The sequence below is a fragment of the Manis javanica genome, chromosome 11 (genome assembly GCF_040802235.1).
Source record: "Manis javanica isolate MJ-LG chromosome 11, MJ_LKY, whole genome shotgun sequence".
NCBI lineage: Eukaryota > Metazoa > Chordata > Mammalia > Pholidota > Manidae > Manis > Manis javanica.
The window spans coordinates 102526467-102537594 of NC_133166.1; positions in this window are offsets into that span (position 1 = coordinate 102526467).

Below are 11128 nucleotides of genomic sequence, written 5' to 3' on the forward strand. Positions count from 1 at the left end.
TTGCCACTGGAACCTGTGAGGGTCACTCAGGGCTGGGTCTGCTGGTATCTGCTGAGGATGCACCTCTTGGACGTCCATGCGGGAAAACTTTGGGATACCTCACTGAGGAGTGAGGGAAGGAGGGGACATGAGTGGTGAAGCACATGGTCCGCACTTGCAATGCCGTGGAGCCAGCTCCGATCTGGGGCCGGGTGGGACGCGGGTCTGTCCTGGCCCTGGGCCTCATTCCCTTCCCCCCTTGGGTTTTCTTTTCCCCATCCCTCTAGGTTCCTCCCTTTCCTTGTCCTCATTTCCCAGTCTGTGCAGCAAGAGCAGCTGTGACGGCATCTCCCACGGCGGCGAAGCACCTGTCCCAACCCCCAGGTGAACTCCGTGAGTTAGATAGCATCTCATTGGTGGGCAAGAAGACTAAGGGGTTGTATAACTTGGGCAAGGTCACGAGCTCATAAGTGACTGAACCGGATCCGGTTTCAAAACCCGTGACCACAGCCATTGCATTGTGTCAAAGGAAACAGCACGTGGGAAAGGCAGGAAAGTCAGCTGCACTGCCCTAGGGAAGGGGCTCAGAATGTCAAACCTGGAAAGTTGGAGACTTGGTTTCCCAAAGAATGAGTCTGCAGATCAACAAGGAAAGATTAGGAAGGGCTCCCTAATGTGAAATGAGCATATTCCTAAATTTACATCGCGGGAGAGTTCCTCTCTAGCTCTTTGATTCTGTCGGCCGCTGTCACTGCGTTTAACACCTATTAAGTGTCTGGCACATGGGATTCCTACCCTCCAGATTCGATCTGCAGTTACTATTTGATGAGGTAAATGCCATCTGGAGGCACCCCACCCTTCGCGGGTACAGAGAGCAGAGTTGAACTGAGGATGTCAGGGCAGGTTTCCAGAAAATAAATCTCAAACTGTACTTTGAAAGAAGAGGGAGGCAAGCCAAGCAGAGAATGATCCTAGGCTTTGAAGCAGGAGAGAAGGGTTCATTCAGATCATGATGGTTCTGGGCTAATTGGTCTTGGGTAATGTTTCCTCAGTCTGTTTCCTTAATTAAATGGGCAAAATAAAGCCTCTCTATGAGGTGAGCTACCTACTGTGTGTACCTACTACATGTAAAATGTAGCTACCTTCTATATGTAAAATGATTCACGTGTATTAGGTGAGTGGCCGCATTATTATTTTTCATTGTTGTTGAAGGAGACATAGAAGTGTTTTCAAGCCCACTGGGAGAAAGGATTTGGCTTTTTTGGGGGGGGACAGCACTCACATAGCAGAGCTCCCAAGGAAATGGGGCTGGAAGTATAGGCTGGACAGATCAAGACAGGCCTTATGTGCCTTGCTAAGAGTCTGGACTTCAGCTGTGGGAAATTGGATGCAAATGAAGGATTTTAAGTGGAGGAACGTCAACAGTCAGATTTGTACCATTGGAGTATGGGATAGTCAAAGTTCCTCTTCTGAGGAAAACGAAGTAAGTGAGGTCACCAAGGGGGTCAGAAAGAACCCCACATGGGGTAGGAGTCCTTGGAAAAAACTCAGGCCAAGCTTTCCAGGCTTTCTCTGAGGAAGGTCCATCTGCTGGGCAAAGTGCCAGGAAGGTTTGGGACCTCAGAAAATAGACAATTCCCTCCCTCCACCACTTCCTCTCCAGAATTTCTTTCTAATACTCTTACATTTGCGCTGGGGGTTCTGGCCCATGGAGGTCCTGCTTGGGAGGTGAGGTACAGGTGGCCTTTTCCAACTCCTATCTTACAGAACTGAGAAACTGGAAACCCTGGGGTTGGCCTAGGCAGCACAGCTAATAAGTGATAGGAAGGAAACTCTAACCCAGCTCAGAGGCAGGCAAAACCCCCATGGCTGCTCTGAGCTCTGCGGTAAGAGGAATGGTCGGTCATCCATCCATGCCTCCAGGTGGCTCCAGAACAGGACCAAAAGCCTCCGTCTGGAGAGAACCGGGCCTGTCTAGTGAAAGCAAACAGTTGGAAAGGCAGGAGCTTTAAACCAGAATTAAACGGCTGAGAAGTGATGGCAGGAGGCAGGACCCAGGCAAGAGCTGAAGAGACAGGCCCACCAGAGGGCCCAGGCAGGTGAGGCAGATACAAGTTTCCATCTGTGTTCTTTTCCTAAGGCTTCTGTAACAAACTACTGCCAACTGGTGGCTTAAAGCAACAGAAATATATTCACAATTCTAGAAATCAAGGGGCCACCCTCAGCCTGTGTCCCCTCCTTGCCTGGCTCCTGGCAGCTCCTAGCAAAACGTGATGTTCCTCGGTTTGTGGCACCGTGACTCCAGCCTCTCCCTGTCTTCACGTGGCTTTCTCACCTGTGTGTCTGTGTCCACATTTCTCTTGTCTTGTGAGGACACCAGTCACTGGACTAGGCCCACCTAATCCAGCATGACCTCATCCTAACTTGATTATAGCTGCAAAGATCCTATTTCCAAAAAAAGTCACATTCACAGACAATGGCTTAAGATGCCACCATAGCTTTCGGGGGAACACAGCTGAACTCACACCACCATCTAACGGACGGAGGAGCAGGGCGGGAAGAGCAAGAGTCTACGTGGGGAGGCTTCCCGGAGAAGCCTGCTCTTGTAACCAGGCCTCAAGGGACAGGAGATCTGGGGGCCAGGTGCACACAGGAGTGGGGAGTGGTGTGAAGAGACTAGAGGCAAGTTGGGGTGTATGCAGACTTGGAATAGTGGGTTAATGCCTCAAGAAGAGGGGTTTGGGGGAAGGTCGATGTAAGTCTGATGCACTTGGTCTGGCCATGCCTCTCAGACCTCACCCCTCCGCAGCCTCGGCACAGGGAGGGACAGGAGAAAGAGGGGGTCTCTGAAGAAAGGGTCGCAGGCCAGCCGGTCGGGAGGGCAAATGCCTGTCGAGTGTCCTCTGTTAAATTCATGGAGAGTCTGCCTTCTCCTTCATGACATAGCCCTGCGGTTTTTTGTTTTGTTTTGTTTTGTTTTGGTATCATTAATCTACAATTACAGAAAGAACATTATGTTTACTAGGGTCCCCCCTTCACCAAGTCCCCCCCACATACCCCTTCACAGTCACTGTCCATCTGCGTAGTAAGATGCTGTAAAATCAATACTTGTCTTCTCTGGGTTGCACAGTCCTCCCTGTGCCCCCCACACACTATACATGCTAATCGTAAGGCCCTCTTTCTTTTTCCCCACCCTTGTCCCTCCCTTCCCACCCATCATCTCCAGTCCCTTTCCCTTTGGTAGCTATTAGTCCATTTTTGGGTTCTGTGATTCTGCTGCTGTTTTGTTCCTTCAGTTTTCCTTTGTTCTTATACTCCACATATGAGTGAAATCATTTGGTACTTGTCCTTCTCCACCTGGCTTATTTCACTGAGCATAATACCCTCTAGCTCCATCCATGTTGTTGCGAATGGTAGGATCTGTTTTTTTCTTATTAGCCCTGCGTTTTAATGGTTTAAACTATGGGCTCCTTTTCCAAATACTCCAGCTCACTTGAGCTCCCCAGGCAGATGAGTGTCTGGTTCACAAAACCTCCAGAGCTTATGTTGCCAATGACAGGAAGCAGGGCACCGAGAAACCACGGTCTGCAGCCCATAGGCCAACAGGTTCCCCTTAAGTGCAAGCGAGCTCTTTGCAAATCACGTGCAGTTGGTATTTCACACCCAGGGAGCTTCCTGCAACCCCTCCCAGCGTGCTCTGGGTCAGCCCGCCTCAACACACACACACACACACACCACTTCCCTTTCTCACATTCTTGTGCTCACACACCCTGTAAGACACCTCACACGTGTGCATACTATCTCACACCCATGTACCCCATGCTGTTATGCAGACACCTTACATGCACACTCATATTTACACTTAAGTACTCTTTTGTGCCCACACACTTCACACTTGCCTCACATTCATGCTTGTGTGAGGCAGACTCTTACACACTTCAAATACACATACCTCACACTTTTACACACTTACATATTCATGTCACACCCACATGCACACCTATTCCCACACATCTTTATGCTCCTACACCTCACACGCGTATATACCTCATACACCCCCCCTCACATTCTCATACACGCTCAGCGCAGGTGGCCAGGCTCAGAATCCTTTTACTATGGAAGCAGAGTGGCTGCCACATGATGCCATCTTGCCAGTCTGCCACTCCCTCCCAGCAGAGCCCTGCACCAGTTTGCCATAATGGCTACAAGGACCTCTTGCCCCTCAGATCCCTGGGAACCTGGAAAGACTGGGATCCGTCTATTTCACAGGTGAGGAAACTGAGACCCGAAGGAATCCTGTGACTTCCACACGTCCTGAACTCTGTAAATGGGGGAGCCCAGTCTTTCTCGCCACCTTCACATCCTCAGCACATAGTTTGTGCACTCGATAAACATGTATTGAGGGAGTGAACGGACGGCTCCTTTAGAGGAAGAACCAGAAAGAGCCCAGCACCCAGTCCCGTTTCCTCCATTAGCCAGGCTGTACGCTCCTGGTGCCTGAGACTTTCCATGCAATCCCTGCAGCCACCTACCTCCTCCAAAGAGGACACGTCTGGCAGATGACTCAGAGGTCAGTGGGGTGGGGGCCGGAGACCGGGGAAGTGTCCCAGACTTGATGCCTGAGGTGACATTTCAGAGTTGATGGGTTTTCCAAATGGGTCACAGAGGAATCTGCTTCTTCTCAGCCTCGTGGGGCCACCCTCAGCTCCGCTCACCCGCCACACTGCCGCCCTGTGGAGATGGCGAGTGAGGAACCCCAGGCTCGCAGTGGGGGCTTCTGGCCCGCTTGGGCTCTGGCTGGGCTGTGCAGGCCCCTCCCCTGGTCAGCCTGGGAAGGGAGGATGCGGCTATGCCAGCAGGCCGAGGGGCCCTGAGGACCCCAGTCACTGTTTCCTGCAAGCGGCCATCCTGCTCCTCTTACCTGGGGGCCAAGGAGGAGGACTTGGGGGCAGCCTGCCTCCCACACAATAGAAGTTTTTCTCATCTGCAAATCCGGCAGTCACCGCAGAGCTTCAACCCCTTCCCTCGGCTCCCCTGCCCTTCCAGGTGGTTCCCAGCCTTCCTCTTGGCCTCTAAGGCCCTTCGCAAAGGTCCTGCCCTTCCAGCCTCCCCTCCCTCCTTCTGCTCAGTGTTTCCCGTGGGAGCAAGCAGTTCCCCTCATGTGTCCCCACTGCTGGCCTCCTCCCCAGACACAGCCCATACCCTCCACCCGGCGTGCCAGCTCCCTTGTGTACCTGGCGAGTACAAGCCACTGTCTCCCTACCTCGCCACCACCACACCAAACTTTCTAGGCACTCTTCATGACCACGGTGTCCCACTAAGTCGTGGAGGCCCAGAGCATCGCGCAGGGCCAGGCATGCAGTGTCTCAATGCGTAACAAGTAAGCTGAATGGAATAAATGTGTAGCAAACAGTCGAACAGAATGAAAGTCAGAAATCAAAGCACCCAGACACAGCACCACCTTTTTTTTTTTCAGTTTTCGTGTCTCTTTAATCTCCTCTGGTTTGGAACAGTTCCTCAGTCTTTCTTTTTGTTTTTTTATACCATTATTTTTTTTATTATCAAATGTACATCACAGTGGTTCAACAGTCCCCCGCCCCGCCCTCCTTCATAACCACTTATCATGTCTGTGTCTACAAGTCTAATGCTGTTTTGTCCCTTCTGTTTTGCTTTGTCTTTATACTCCACAAGTAAGTGAAATCATGTGGTACTTGTCTTTCTCGGCCTGGCTTATTTCACTGGGAATAATACCCTCCAGATCCACCCTGTTGTTGCAAATGACAGGATTTCTTTTCTTTTTATGGCTGAATAATATTCCATTGTGTATATGTGCCACATCTTCTTTATCCATTCATCTACTGATGGACACTAGGTCACTTCCCTCTCTTGGCTATTGCAAACAGGACAGAGCACGACCTCTGAGAGTAACCTTTATGATGTCCTCTCTTCCTCTGAGCCCACATGTGACCTGTGGCTGAAACAAAGGTCCAGATGCAGGAAATCAGCAGTATTTCAAACCCCGCTGCTTAGGGATTGGCTTCCCTCTCCCTTTGTCTTGGCCTCTGACAGGAGTGATAGATGAGGATTGGGCCTTTCATAAACTGTGGGTGACTCTGGCCTATTAATCCAGGCTTGTGATAACAGCCCCAGAGCCGGATTGTGCTGGTGTCACTCGCGGCCAAGAGAAACATGGCTGTCCTACCCAGGGCTGGGAGCTGGTGACCCGACTAAAGAATGTGCTTTGCGTGGGGCTTGCATTCCAGGAGGCCAAGGGCTCAGGTTGCCAGGGGGAGCCAGGTCCAGGGTACACCTTTCCCATCCTCCCTCCTGGCCATACCTCCCATGCCTTGCCCGCCTGCTCTCCCTGGACCTCTGTGAGGGCAGGGTGGTAACTGTGGAGGCAGGGCCAGGAGAAGAAGACACTCAGCACCTTCAAGGGAACGGTATTTAAACGGAGTGCGTAGTACGGAACTCTGAGCCACAGTACCCGCCACCATGAATGTCCAGCTGCTGGGGAGCTTTTCACCGTTTACAAACAGCCTCCACATCCCAGTGTCTCCTTTGGCCAACCAGAAACTAAGGCCTAGTGAGATGAGTCACCTGCCTCAGGCCACATGGTCGGCAAGAAGCAGAGCTGGGCACAGAATCCCATCCTCTGACTGCCATTCTGAGGCTCACATACCCCTTGCCTCATCTACATCAGCAGCCTCTGTACCCCAGGATCACACCAAGGCCCTGATTTCACAGGGTCCATGAAGGGCCAGTAAAGTAGTGGATGTGAAAGTGCTGACCCCGTAGAGATAGGGGATGATTTTAATTATTTATATCCCATCTCAGTCCATCATGGATCTCAGGTGACTTATGGTAACAACACAGCGGGGTTAGTGGGTGGAAAGGACTTGGTGACTCTGGGTGCCCAGTGGATGAATCCCTTGGAACCTTCTATCCCAGTCATAGTTTGGTGTCCCCCTCCACTTCCCAACTCCACAGCCATGGGAGGCTGAGAAAAAGACATGGGAGTGAAGGGCAGGAAAAGAGAAAGATCTTTACATTTTGCCATTAGCAATGAGGTAAGGAGAACTTTCCTAAACACCCAATGAGAAGCCCTAGAGTAAATCTGCACAAATATCCACCCACTCAGCCTCCCAACTCTCACAACACCCTTGTTCTGGCATTAGAAAACGGTGCTGAGAGTAGTTCAAAGGCCCTTCCTCTTCTCCCCTGCCTCAAGCTCCTCCCCGTCTCCCCCAGCCCAGAGCCCCAGCCTTGGGCGGTTTCAGTGACTGCTTCCTAGCTCAGCTTATCTGAACTGTCTCCTGGCCCAGATCAAATCAGCTGAGTTCAGGGAGTCTGATAAGCCCCTTGCTGTCACAGCGCCTCCCTCCCCCCACTCCAACTCAGACCTCTGCCAGAATTGGGGGAAGGGACTTGGGAGGACCAGACCCCAGCAAAACCCCACACAGACTGACAGGAAGGCATCAGTCTGACAGATTCAGTTCTTTCATCCCACAGCAAGCCCGCGGGGCCATCAGGAGGCCCATTTCAGGTTGAGTAAATGATGACATAGAGAAGCTTTGACCCTGGAGAGACTCTGGCAGATTCAGGAATCCTCTCTAGGCCCAAGTATGATGGTTAAGAGTGATTGCCTGGGCTCCATCCCGGCTCCGCCATTGGCCAGCGTTGTGACCCTGCACAGGTAGTCACTTCATTTCTGTGTCTCAGTTTCCTTATCTGTGCAAGGGGGTAATCATATATTAGCGCTTAATTCACAGAGTCGTGGTGAGGATTGAACGTATTCACATGGTGGCCGGCACACAGTGAGCCTGTTACCTGTATAAAAGAGAATAATTCTTACCCATAGAGGTGGTGGGAGATGAAAGATAGTCGATGAATGGCAGAGCAGAGCCTGGAAACTGGGTTACCAGACTCCTGAGCGAAAACGTGGTGCCGCTCTGGGGTGGGAGAAGGAATGGGGCTTCTGAAGGTCCTGTAGTGAGGGAGTCAGTTACCAGGTGGGTAAAAGGACAGGAGTAACTGAGATTTCTGATTTGTCCTTACTTAGATATTACAGAGAGGTTACTCCAGAGTTGAAATGGAACTCAGAGTTTAATTATCCAAATTACTTTTTATAGATGAAGAAATTTTCCCCAAGAGAGAAAGTCCTTGGCCATGACCAGTGTGTAGGCTGGGTGTAAAAGAGGAGCCAGAACTCAGAACTCCTGACTCCTGCCCATCTGTGTGTGCCGTCCCTGCCCCTCCAGGCAGGACACAGGCAAGCTGCCTGGTTTGGGAAGAGACGTGACCTTCAACTTAGGTCATGTGCCTCCCAGCCTCGCCTATGAATAACATTCATTTTCCCATTGTAACCAGGAGCTTGGGGACTGTTTTTAGTGTTTGCAACACAAAATTCCCCCCAACTCCTGATAAGGCTTACTAGAATTTAGAGTATAAGTAGCCCATTAGTTCCATTTTGTATATCCAGAAATACCACAAGACAATGCCATCCTTAGGGACTCCAACTGTGATGTGAACTAACAGTTTGCCTCCCAGCTCTGTTATTCCCAGCTAGGGCTGCGTGGCCTTGGACATGATGCTACGTCTAAGACGCTTAGAACCAGGGCTGGATCAATACCCATTATATAGTATCATACCTATTATTGTAGTCGCTCAATACATTTTTGTTGAATGAATGGATGATTGACTCATTAAAGGAACAGGCTGCCCTAAGCAGCCCCCTAGTCCCCCAACTTGTCACACAGCTTTGGGGATCCCATAAAATTGCTAGGCCTAGTTTGGTCAGAAGACGGCAGCATTGAGTCAGGCATCCGAGTTTGCCAAACCGTCTGTGGATTCCCACGTCCTGATGCTGGAGGGCCACTTCCAACGTGCAGGATCCTATCCAGGTAGTTCCGCCAGCCCCTGAGAGGGGAAGGTCAGCATCTTCAAGGCCATATTGTCCACCACCTGGGGATGGAGAGCCAGAGAGTAACTCATCTTCAGAGCTCTGAGGAAAGGGAATATCAGGGTTGAGATCTCAGGCTGCAAGTGGATGCTGAGCTGAGCCCTCCAGCCTGCAGCAGCCCTTTTCTCAAAGAAAAAGAGGGGCTCAGGCATCTATACTGAGAAAAATGCCAAGGGAGGAGATGCCCTAGGGTCTGGAAGCCCCCTAGAGCTCATCAGATCCAGAGAGCGCTCAGCTGGCCCTTCTCTACCCTTGCCCACACCACACTCACATCTACTCCCCTCACCCTCACCCCCACCCCCATCCTGAAGGCCTTTCCTCCTGTTTATTAAATCCCACCTGCCCTTCCAGGCCCAGCTGGCATCCTGGGAAGCCTCTGTCTAACCCCTGAGCTGGAATAAGACCCATCCTTTCAGCTGCATATGGCACTCTGTACTTCCCTTGAGAAGCGGCCCACTTTCTGCCTTGGATGGTACAGTAAATTGTGTAGTGAACTTAATCCACTACTAAACTGTAAATTTCTTGAGAGAGGGTAGCTAGATCTTATTCATCCCCCAAAACTTGTCTTCAATGTATTTCTTTTTCAGAAGACCTGGTTTCCCCCACAGCCCCCTCCTCACCCCCAAAGCAGGGCCTTGGTGTCCCGCACCTGCCCTCCCACGTCTACCCTGCACGTTACACATCACAGCAGTCCTTACTGTGAGACACATTAACATCCCCTTCTACTGGCCTGGACCCACATAGTCAGGTACACAGATTGTGAAGTAAGGACTAGAGCAGGTAGATGCCTGTTCCTAATTGTTTTCCCAGTGTGGCCCCTAGTAGGCCCATTGAATGGTTATCCCCAGAGCCCTTCAGACAGCAATCAGTGACTGGTGTGGGGCGTGGAGGCAGGCTTTGGCCTCCCAGGACTGAATGGCTCAGCTCAGCCCATATTCCCAAGCAAATCTGACCACGTGACCCAGGAATTCCCCAAGATCTGCAGGAGCTGAGTCCCCTGACGTAATCAGATTCCCTGTAGGGCATTCTTGCTCCATGACAGATCAGGTCTCCCTTTAAGGAATTTGAGAGCTGAGTTTTAGCAGTTAAGATCATTTCCAAGTCACATGCTCTTCCGGCTCTGTGTCTGTTTGTCTGGCTCCCTCCCTGTCTCCTGAGGACAGACAGTAGCCAGGCCAACTCATCACTAAAGCTCTGTTCTGTAATCTTCAGGGGCCTCCAAGCTGCACCTTGGCTGGAACAGGGGAGACCTCTTTCTCTGGGGTCTTTGGCCATCCATGGTTTGCCTCCTAATGGGGATTCACCTTCTGGTCACAGGACGTTTAAGTGGGGGTGGGGAAGGTTCAGGAGGTGCAGGAGATCTACCCCCACTGCCCTTGCCAGTTTAGCTAGTAACGGAGGGAAATCTGTAGATGCTCTCACTTTAGTCTTTGAATTCTATTGCACATGCATTCCCTTGGTTCACAAGAATCAATTGAGTGCCTTTTATTGTGCCCAGCAGTGCACTAGTTGTTGGGGATACCTGGAAGAATTCGTAGGAGTCTAGATTAAGCCTGAAAGGGACTCCTAGGCTCATCTTTGTAATTCTTTCATCATTTGAGAAATGTTGACTCATCTCGCCATCTCACGTCTCTCAGGTCTCAGCTTAAAAGGCCCTGTTGGCAGGAAGCTGCCCCTGACCAGACACTCCTCCTGTCTGGGCTAGAGGCTCCCTCTTGTTATATACCCGAGGTCATCTGTTCTTACCTCATCACAGACACATCTTCCTCTGCCTAGGATTTGCTTGTTTATTTCTCACTAGACTGAGAATTCTCTGAGGACAGAGACCATATCCATAGGCCCAGCACCTACTGGGCACCAGTATTTGTAGAATGAATAAGTGATTGGTAAAAGGCCACAGAACTAGTTGGTATCAGTCAGGACTACGACTCAAGTCACCCAACACTCAGCCCAGTGCTTTTATGTTACCCACGCTTCCTCTTAAAAGCCCTAATCCATCTGGATGGCCCCAGTTACCTGGGACCCCAAGTATGGATGCATATCTCAGGGGACAAAGGAAATAGCAGGTCAAGGGAGCTGTTACCTGGACCTTATTCTATTTTCATAGATAACTCAGAGCAAGAGAGGAGGTCAGAAGAGGGAAGAAGGCCAATCGGACTATCACCTCCTGTGGCCCCCCCCACCCCG